This window comes from Triticum aestivum, chromosome 3A (genome assembly GCF_018294505.1).
Source record: "Triticum aestivum cultivar Chinese Spring chromosome 3A, IWGSC CS RefSeq v2.1, whole genome shotgun sequence".
Taxonomy (NCBI): Eukaryota; Viridiplantae; Streptophyta; class Magnoliopsida; order Poales; family Poaceae; genus Triticum; species Triticum aestivum.
In genome coordinates, this window is record NC_057800.1 from 530,599,863 (window position 1) to 530,610,473 (window position 10,611).

Below are 10,611 nucleotides of genomic sequence, written 5' to 3' on the forward strand. Positions count from 1 at the left end.
TTTTTTTTAATTTATGAATTTTTTTGAAACAAAACAGATAGTTCATGGAAGGCAATGCATTGGGTATTATTGCCCTTCAGTAGTTATAGTACATACATGCTGAATGTCAAAACATTCAGTACAAAATATAATTTGCTTGCTCCTCAGAAGGTAAAAGCAACATACAACAGATTACCATCCTGCAATAATTAAAAATCAAAATCCCAGGTCCCAGCAAATTACCATGCCAGTGATAAATGGCGTCTAGCTGGCTGCAGCAACGCCGGCTATTGCCACAAGGGGTTGCAGCAGTGGTCGTTGGTATTAGCGAAGAGGCACATGGGGATAGATGAGGAACGACAAGTGTGTTGACCTGTGCCAAACCTAGAACCAAAGTGTTGATGCATGCAACTCTCGCTAAATTTAAATATACGTCAATCTGTTTTACCTTTGCAACCATGGTCCTATTTGTTACCATTGCATTTTGATCAATTCTCTCAAATACTATAGCCGTCCCGGATTAAAAGGCCTGTGAGCCAATTCCCTGGAACCAAAGAACGATGTAGCTTTTGAGAAAAAATCTCGTTGAAACATATGGGCCATTTTCTAGGATCTCAAATACTACAACCGTCCGGGGTTAAAAAGCCCCTGATCGAATTCTCTGCAACCAAGAAACAATGCTGCTATTTCTAAAAAAACAAATGCAGCTTTTGAGGGCATCCTTAACGGCAACCCGCAAAAACCTGCATCTGTCCGCGGACATGGGTGAACCAGTCCATGGACACAGATGCGGGAAGTCGACATCGAACGCTACTCGCATACATTTCAAATTACTTTTTAACAAATCTGGTGAAATTCATGCAAACACGGCCGGATTTTGAAAAAACATGACAGATTTCATACCAACACGGCACATTTAACTACAATTTGAACATTTAGAACCAAAAAAAAGACCCACACCGCTCGACGTCCAAGCCCGTGTAGTCCTCCTTCCACCATCTTCATGAGCACCGGCGATAAGACCGATGAAGTGAGGGTGTCGTCTCCAGCGAGGAAGAGGATAACACGGGAGACGAACGGACCCACATGGGACACAAGGCACTGCCGCCTCCCGTGGCCTACTCATCCTCGGAGGAGTCCACGCCTTGCCCGTCGCCAGTGAACGTAAGGTCCACGAGGGAAATGGTGACGCCTTGGTTGTCATCGTCCCACCGGGCCAGCTGATGGTTCGTCGGCGGCGCGTAGGAGGAGTAGCTGCCGTTGTTCTCCTCCGTGATCGCCTACAGCTACGCCTTCGCAGCTCCCACTTCCTGGTGAGTGGCGGCTTGAGCGCGGACGGCATCGTATATGGCATGCTACTCCACGAAGAAATTTGGGTTCGCCACGGCCATGGCCACCACGGCCTCCTTGCTCGCGCACTCGCTTTAGATCTGGCCTTCCACCAGCCGGTGCTGCTCCAGGAGGAACAAGTTGTACTGTTGTTCCTCCTGCGCCTGCTGGAACGCCAACAAAGGCGGCGACGCAGGCTGCACCTTCGCCATGGCGGCGTTGAACTGCGTCTGCGCCTGCTTCATGGTGAAGTCGGCGTGCACAGAAGGCGCGAGCGACTCCACCATGGTGTCGTCCTCGTCATCGGAGACCTCGGGCGAGCTGGCCGGCAAGCCAGCCTCGATCCGCCTGGCACGACGGCTATGCTAGGCGGTGGCAAGGGCGGCCACCGCGTGCTTCATCTCCAGCGATAGACTGTCCCATAGTGCTTTCCCGCTAGCGGTCATGGCAGATACAGTGCAAGGGAGGAGGATGTGGAGGGGCTTGTGTTGTAGTGTGGAGTTAGACGAGTGTGACCGCCTTTATATGGAGGATTCTGGTGAGACGAGGCGTCTAGGTGCATCAATGCGCGTCGCCGGAGTGGGTTTCTCGGGCGACAAGTCTGCTTAATGGCGACAGACGGACGGACAACGACATTGAACGGGCGCGGTAGATATATGTCCCGTCCCATCTAGTCACGCCTCTTCGGCATTGAACAGGCGCGGACACCGGTGACGCGTCGCGGCAGTGCCCTCGGTTGGTGAGGGAGTCCTGGACTAAGGGGTCCTCGGGCGTCCGGCCTGTTGGCCATAGGCCGGACTGATGGGCTATGAAGATACGAAGACCGAAGATTGCACCCGTGTCCGGATGGGACTCTCCTTGGCGTGGGAAGGCAAGATTGGCGTCGAATATGTAGATTCATTTCTTTGTAACCGACCTTATGTAATCCTAGATCCTCCCGGTATCTATATAAACCGGAGGACTTAGTCCGGATAGGGGAGACTCATTATCATAGCCATACAAGCTAGACCTCTGGGGTTTAGCCACTACGATCTTGAGGTAGATCAACTCTTGTAATACTCATATTCACCAATATCAATCAAGCAGGACGTATGGTATTACCTCCATAGAGAGGGCCCGAACCTGGGTAAACATCGTGTCCCTTGTCTCCTATTACCATCAACCTTAGACGCACAGTTCGGGACCCCCTACCCGAGATCCGCCGGTTTTGACAATGACATTGGTGCTTTCATTGAGAGTTCCACTGTGCTGCCGCCAAAAGGTTTGATGGTTCCTTCAATCGCCCATAATAACGCTGTCCAAGGAGAAACTTTCCTCCCCAGACAGATCTTCGTGTTCGGTGGCTTCGCACTGCGGGCCCTGTTTGGCCATCTGGAGCAGATCGAAAGTTATGCCCCTGGCCATCGGGTCAGATTCGGAAGCTTGAACTATGTGACGGACATCCGTGGAGACTTGATCTTCGCCGGATTCAAGACCACGATAGCCGCTCCCGGTCACCCCGATGATCATGACCTAAATCTGTCATCAGGCCGCATCCAGGAGATTGTTACTGTAACTGCTCTGGCCCTAGATCCGGAGCAAGCTGTGCCACCCAAGGATGGGAGGATCAACCCCACCACGGAGGCCACAGATTCCACGGTGTTGGAGCCGCACATAGACTTAACCTCTCACAACGTCTCTGTCAGCGGAACTCCGGACTCATCTCCGGACGCAAGTTCCGAACCACGTGAGCCCGCGGACGCCGAGCTTGACCGTTTATCGATCTTCGAATTCAGTGCCGTAGACATCTTCCAGCACTCGCCTTTGGGCGATGTGCTAAACTCGTTAAAGAACCTGTCCTTGATAGAGGACTCACAGCCGAACTATATCCGGCTCGAACTAGGGGCCGACGGTGGAGAATTTTGCTTTCCACCCGCCACCCACTTCATAGCCACGGTCGAGGATTTGACCGACGAACTTGATTATGACTCTGAGGACATTGACGGTATGGACAACGATGCCGGAGAAGAAGAGGTCTAGAACCCGTCGTTCATCGGACACTGGACGGCCACTTCCTCGTATTATGTATACATGGTGGATGCACCAAAAGAAAACAGCGGCGATGACAAGGAAGATCCAGCTGAGGATAAACCTTCCGAAATACAATCCAAATGCCGGCGTCAGCGGCGCCGCTCTAAGTCACGCCACAGTAAAGACAGCAATACCGGCACAGGAGAAGATAACACTCCAGAAGGCGCCGAAGACAACGAAGACCCCATCGATACTGCTAATGAACAAGATGAACAGGAAGGCGGGCAGGTTAGCCCCGGTAAACAGGCCACGCACGAAGATTCAGAGTATGATAATTACCTTTCGCTCTCCGAGGATGAGGTGAGCCTCGTCATCGAGGATTTCATCGTTCCAGAGGAACCTCTTGAGCAGGAGCGCTTCAAGCGCCAGCTAATCGCCACTACAAGGAGCCTGAAAAAGAAGCAGCAGCAGCTTCAAGCTGACCAAGATCTGCTCAATGATAAATGGACCGATGTCCTAGAAGCCGAAGAATACGGCCTCAAGCTCCCAACCAAAAGCTACCCAAAACGCAAATTGCTACCTCAGTTTGACGAGGAGGCGCCAGAATACATACCTCCATCGTACAATGCGGCTGACCGACCACCATGTGGTCGAGACAAAATGGCAACTCACGCCGAACACCAGCCAGCCCCTCCTCAGCGCACCGGTAAAGGTAAATTAGCCCACGATCATACATATGACCTCCGGCAAAACCTGAACAATAAAGCAGGACATACTAGATCAATCTACGGATCGCGAGGACGTGCCTCGACACGCGACGACGGCCACCTATTCGGATGCGGCAAACTTAGCCATGCGCGGGCTGAAAACCGTAGACGGACTCCATCAGAGCTACGTCGCGATACGACCCGATATAGAGGCGCCACACACCCTCATTGTTTCACCGATGAGGTCCTGGATCATGAATTCCCAGAAGAGTTCAAACCCGTGAATATAGAATCATACGATGGAACCACGGACCCCGCGGTGTGGATCGAGGACTTCCTTCTCCACATTCATATGGCCCGCGGCGATGACATCCATGCCATCAAATACTTCCCTTGAAAACTCAAGGGGCCAGCTCGGCACTGGCTCAACAGTCTGCCTACAAATTCTATTGGCAACTGGGAGGACTTGGAACATGCCTTCCTTGATAACTTCCAAGGCACATACGTTCGACCTCCGGACGCTGATGACTTAAGCCATATAGTTCAACAGCCCGGAGAGTCCGCCAGGAAATTATGGACTAGGTTCTTAACTAAAAAGAACCAAATTGTCGATTGTCCGGATGCCGAAGCCCTAGCAGCCTTCAAACACAGCATCTGCGATGAATGGCTCGCTCGCCACCTCGGCCAAGAAAAGCCAAAATCCATGGCATCCCTCGCGACACTCATGACCCACTTTTGTGCGGGCGAGGATAGTTGGTTGGCCCGTAGCAAAAACAATGCAAGCGACGTAGGCACCCCTGAAGCTAAAACTAGCAAAGACAAGTCTCGACGCAATAGATACAAGCGTCGAAACAACAGTGATAACACCGAGGACACGACAGTCAATGCTGGATTCAGGGGCTCTAAGTCCGGTCAGCGGAAGAAGTTGTTCCAAAAGAACAATTCAGGCCCATCCAGCTTGGACTGCATACTTGATTGTCCGTGCCAGATCCATGGCACCCCAGACAAACCACCCAATCATACAAATAGAGATTGCTGGGTTTCTAAACAGGCCGACAAATTAAACGCCAAGAACAGGGAAAAGGGATCACAAAGTGAGGACGATGACGAAGAGCCCCAGCAACCGAACACGGGGGGACAGAAGAAGTTTCCCCCTCAGGTCAAAATGGTGAACATGATATACGCTACACACATCCCCAAGAGGGAGCGCAAGCGAGCGCTCAGGGACGTCTACGCAGTAGAGCCAGTCGCTCCAAAATTTAATCCATGGTCATCATGCCCGATCACCTTTGATCGCCAGGATCATTCGACCAGTATCCGTCATGGTGGCTTAGCCGCACTGGTCCTAGACCCAATAATTGATGGGTTCCACCTAACTCGCATCCTTATGGACAGAGGTAGCAGCCTTAATCTGCTCTATCAGGACACAACGTGAAAAATGGGCATTAACCCATCAAGGATCAAGCCTACAAGGACTACCTTTAAAGGAGTCATACCAGGTGATAACCCACAAGTATAGGGGATCGCAACAGTTTTCGAGGGTAGAGTATTCAACCCAAATTTATTGATTCGACACAAGGCGAGCCAAAGAATATTCTCAAGTATTAACAGCTGAGTTGTCAATTCAACCACACTTGGAAACTTAATATCTGCAGCAAAGTGTTTAGTAGCAAAGTAATATGATAGTAATGATAACGGTAGCAAAAGGTAACGATAGCATAAGTAATATTTTTGGTGTTTTGTAGTGATGATAACAATAGCAACGGAAAAGTAAATAAGTGAAGAACAATATATGGAAAGCTCGTAGGCAATGGATCAGTGATAGAGAATTATGCCAGATGTGGTTTATCATGTAATAGTCATAACCTAGGGTGACACAGAACTAGCTCCAATTCATCAATGTAATGTAGGCATGTATTCCGAATATAGTCATACGTGCTTATGGAAAAGAACTTGCATGACATATTTTGTCCTACCCTCCTGTGGCAGCGGGTTCCTAGGGGAAACTAAGGTATATTAAGGCCTCCTTTTAATAGAGTACCGGATCAAAGCATTAACACATAGTGAATACATGAACTCCTCAAACTACGGTCATCACTGGGAGTGGTCCCGATTATTGTCACTACGGGGTTGCCGGATCATAACACATAGTAGGTGACTATAGACTTGCAAGATAGGATCAAGAACACTCATATATTGATGAAAACATAATAGGTTCAGATATGAAATCATGGCACTCGGGCCCTAGGGACAAGCATTAAGCATAGCAAAGTCATAGCAACATCAATCTTAGAACATAGTAGATACTAGGGATCAAACCCTAACAAAACTAACTCGATTACATGATAAATCTCATCCAACCCATCACCGTCCAGCAAGCCTACGATGGAATTACTCACGCATGGCGGTGAGCATCATGAAATTGGTGATGGAGGATGGTTGATGATGACGACGGCGACGGACTCCCCTCTCCGTAGCCTCGAACGGACTCCAGATCAGCCCTCCCGAGAGGTTTTAGGGCTTGGCGGCGGCTCCGTATCGTAAAACACGATGAATCTTTCTCCTTGATTTTTTTCTCTCGAAAACCAAATATATAGAGTTGGAGTTGAGGTCGGAGGAGCTCCAGGGGGCCCATGAGGTAGGGGGCGCGCCCCCACCCTCGTGGCTAGGGTGTGGGCCCCCTGGTCTTCATCTTTTGCCAGTATTTTTTATTATTTCTTAAAATACTCTCCGTGAAGTTTCAGGTCATTCCGAGAACTTATGTTTCTGCACATAAATAACAACATGGCAATTCTGCTGAAAACAACGTCAGTCTGGGTTAGTTCCATTCAAATCATGCAAGTTAGAGTCCAAAACAAGGGCAAAAGTGTTTGGAAAAGTAGATACGACAGAGACGTATCAACTCCCCCAAGCTTAAACCTTTGCTTGTCCTCAAGCAATTCAGTTGATAAACTGAAAGTGATAAAGAAAAACTTTTACAAACTCTGTTTGCTCTTATTGTTGCAAATATGTAAAGCCAACATTAAAGTTTTTGAAGGAAATATGCCCTAGAGGCAATAATAAAGTTATTATTTATTTCCTTATATCATGATAAATGTTTATTATTCATGCTAGAATTGTATTAACCAGAAACATAATACATGTGTGAATACATAAACAAACAGAGTGTCACTAGTATGCCTCTACTTGACTAGCTCGTTGATCACAGATGGTTATGTTTCCTAACCATAGGCATGAGTTGTCATTTGATTAACAGGATCACATCATTAGGAGAATGATGTGATTGACTTGACCCATTCCGTTAGCTTAGCACTTGATCGTTTAGTTTGTTGCTATTGCTTTCTTCATGACTTATACATGTTCCTATGACTATGAGATTATGCAACTCCCGTTTACCGGAGGAACACTTTGTGTGCTACCAAACGTCACAACATAACTGGGTGATTATAAAGGTGATCTATGATACGTCCATTTTGCATCATGCTTTTATATCAATATTTATTGCATTATGGGCTGTTATTTCACATTATGTCACAATACTTATGGCTATTCTATCTTATTTTACAAGGTTTACATAAGGAGGGAGAATGCCGGCAGCTGGAATTCTGGGCTGGAAAAGGAGCAAATATTAGAGACCTATTCTGCACAACTCCATAAGTCCTGAAACTCCACGGAATACCTCATAATAAATAATGAAAAATCCTCGCCAAAGATGAAGACCAGGGGGCCCACACCCTTCTCATGAGGGTGCCCCCCCTAGGGCGCGCCCCCTACCTCGTGGGCCCCCTGGTGGCTCTCCGATGACCATCTTCTCTTATATGAAGTCTTTCATCGAGGAAAAAAATAAGAAGCAACCTTTCGGGACGAAACTCCGCCGCCACGAGGCGAAACCTTGGCGGATCCAATCTAGAGCTCCGGCAGAGCTGTTCTGCCGGGGAAACTTCCCTCCCGGAGGGGGAAATCGTTGCCATCGTCATCACCAACGCTCCTCTCATCGGGAGAGGTCAATCTCCATCAACATCTTCATCAGAACCATCTCATCTCAAAACCCTAGTTCATCTCTTGTATCCAATTCTTCTCTCCAAGTCCGGGATTGGTGCTAGTAGGTTGCTAGTAGTGTTAATTACTCCTTGTAGTTGATGCTAGTTGGTTTAATTGGTGGAAGATCATATGTTCAGATCCTTTATGCATATTATTACCCCTCTGATTATGAACATGAATATGCTTTGTGAGTAGTTACGTTTGTTCCTGAGGACAAGGGAGAAGTCTTGCTATTAGTAGTCATGTGAATTTGGTATTCGTTCGATATTTTGATGAGATGTATGTTGTCTAGCCTCTAGTGGTGTTATGTGAACGTCGACTACATAACACTTCACCATTATTTGGGCCTAGAGGAAGGCATTGGGAAGTAATAAGTAGATGATGGGTTGCTAGAGTGACAGAAGCTTAAACCCTAGTTTATGCGTTGCTTCGTAAGGGGCTGATTTGGATCCATATGTTTCATGCTATGGTTAGGTTTACCTTAATACTTTTGTTGTAGTTGCGGATGCTTGCAATAGAGGTTAATCATAAGTGGGATGCTTGTTCAAGTAAGAACAGCACCCAAGCACCGGTCCACCCACATGTCAAATTATCAAAGTACCGAACGCGAATCATATGAACGTGATGAAAACTAGCTTGACGATATTCCCATGTGTCCTCGGGAGCGCTTTTCCTTATATAAGAGTTTGTCCAGGCTTGTCCTTTGCTACAAAAAGGATTGGGCCACCTTGCTGCACTTTATTTACTTTTGTTACTTGTTGCTCGTTACAAATTATCTTATCACAAAACTATCTGTTACCACTTATTTCAGTACTTGCAGAGAATACCTTGCTGAAAACCGTTTATCATTTCCTTCTGCTCCTCGTTGGGTTCGACACTCTTACTTATCGAAAGGACTACGATAGATCCCCTATACTTGTGGGTCATCAAGACTCTTTTCTGGCGCCGTTGCCGGGGAGTGAAGCGCCTTTGGTAGGTGGAATTTGGTAAGGAAAAATTTATATAGTGTGCTGAAATTTACTATCACTTGTTACTATGGAAAGTAATCCTCTGAGGGGCTTGTTCGGGGTATCTTCACCCCGACCAGTAGAGCAAAGAGTTGCTCCTCAACCTACTAAACCTATTGAAAATGAATATGAAAATGAAATTCCTTATGAGTATCCTTCGGGTATGATAGAAAAACTGCTAGCTAATCCTTTTACAGGAGATGGAACAAAGCATCCTGATGAACACCTAATATATGTGGATGAAGTTTGTGGATTATTTAAGCTTGCAGGTATACCCGATGATGTTGCTAAGAAGAAGGTCTTCCCTTTATCTTTGAAGGGAGACACATTGATATGGTATAGGCTATGTGATGATACGAGATCATGGATAAAAGATTGAAATTGGAATTTCGTCAAAAGTATTACCCTATGCATCTTGTTCATCGTGATCGCAATTATATATATAATTTTTGGCCTCGCGAAGGAGAAAGCATCGCTCAAGCTTTGGGGAGGCTTAAATCAATGTTATATTCATGCCCAATCATGAGCTCTCAAGAGAAATAATTATTCAAAAAATTTATGCTCGACTTTCTGAAAATAATCGCACCATGCTCGATACTTCTTGTGCTGGCTCTTTTATGATGAAGACTATTGGATTTAGATGGGATTTATTGGATAGAATTAAACGCAACTCTGAAGATTGGGACCTCGATAATGGTAAGGAGTCAGGTATGACACCTAAGTTTGATTGTGTTAAATCTTTTGTGGATACCGATATTTTCCGTAAGTTTAGCACTAAATATGGACTTGATTCTGAGATAGTAGCTTCTTTCTATGAATCTTTTGCTACTTATGTTGATCTCCCTAAGGAGAAGAGGTTTAAATATCATCCTCCCATAGAAGTAAAAGTAGCTGCACCTATTAAAGTTGAAGAAAAGACTGTCACTTATAATGATCCTATTGTTCCTACTTGTTATGTTGAGAAACCACCTTTCCCTGTTAGGATAAAGGATCATGCTAAAGCTTCAACTGTGGTTCGTAAAAGCAATATTAAAACATATACACCTCCTGAGCAAGTTAAAGTTGAACCTAATATTGCTATTGTTAAAGATCTCTTGTCTGATAATATTGATGGGCATGTTATTCAGTTCTGCGGTGAAACTGCTAGAATTGCTAAACCTTGTGCTAAAGATAAAATAGACCTGTGGTAGGCGTGCCTGTTATTTCTGTTAAAATAGGAGATCATTGTTATCATGGCTTATGTGATATGGGTGCTAGTGCTAGTGCAATACCTATTGACTTATACAAAGAAATTATGCATGACATTGCACCTGTTGAGTTAGAAGAAATTGATGTTACTATTAAACTTGCTAATAGAGATACTATTTCACCAATGGGAATTGTTAGAGATGTTGAAGTCTTGTGTGGGAAAACTAAATATCCTGCTGATTTTCTTGTTCTTGGTTCCCCACAAGATAGCTTTTGTCCCATTATATTTGGTAGACCCTTCTTGAACACTGTTAATGCTAAGATAGACTGCGAAAAGAATGTTGTTACTA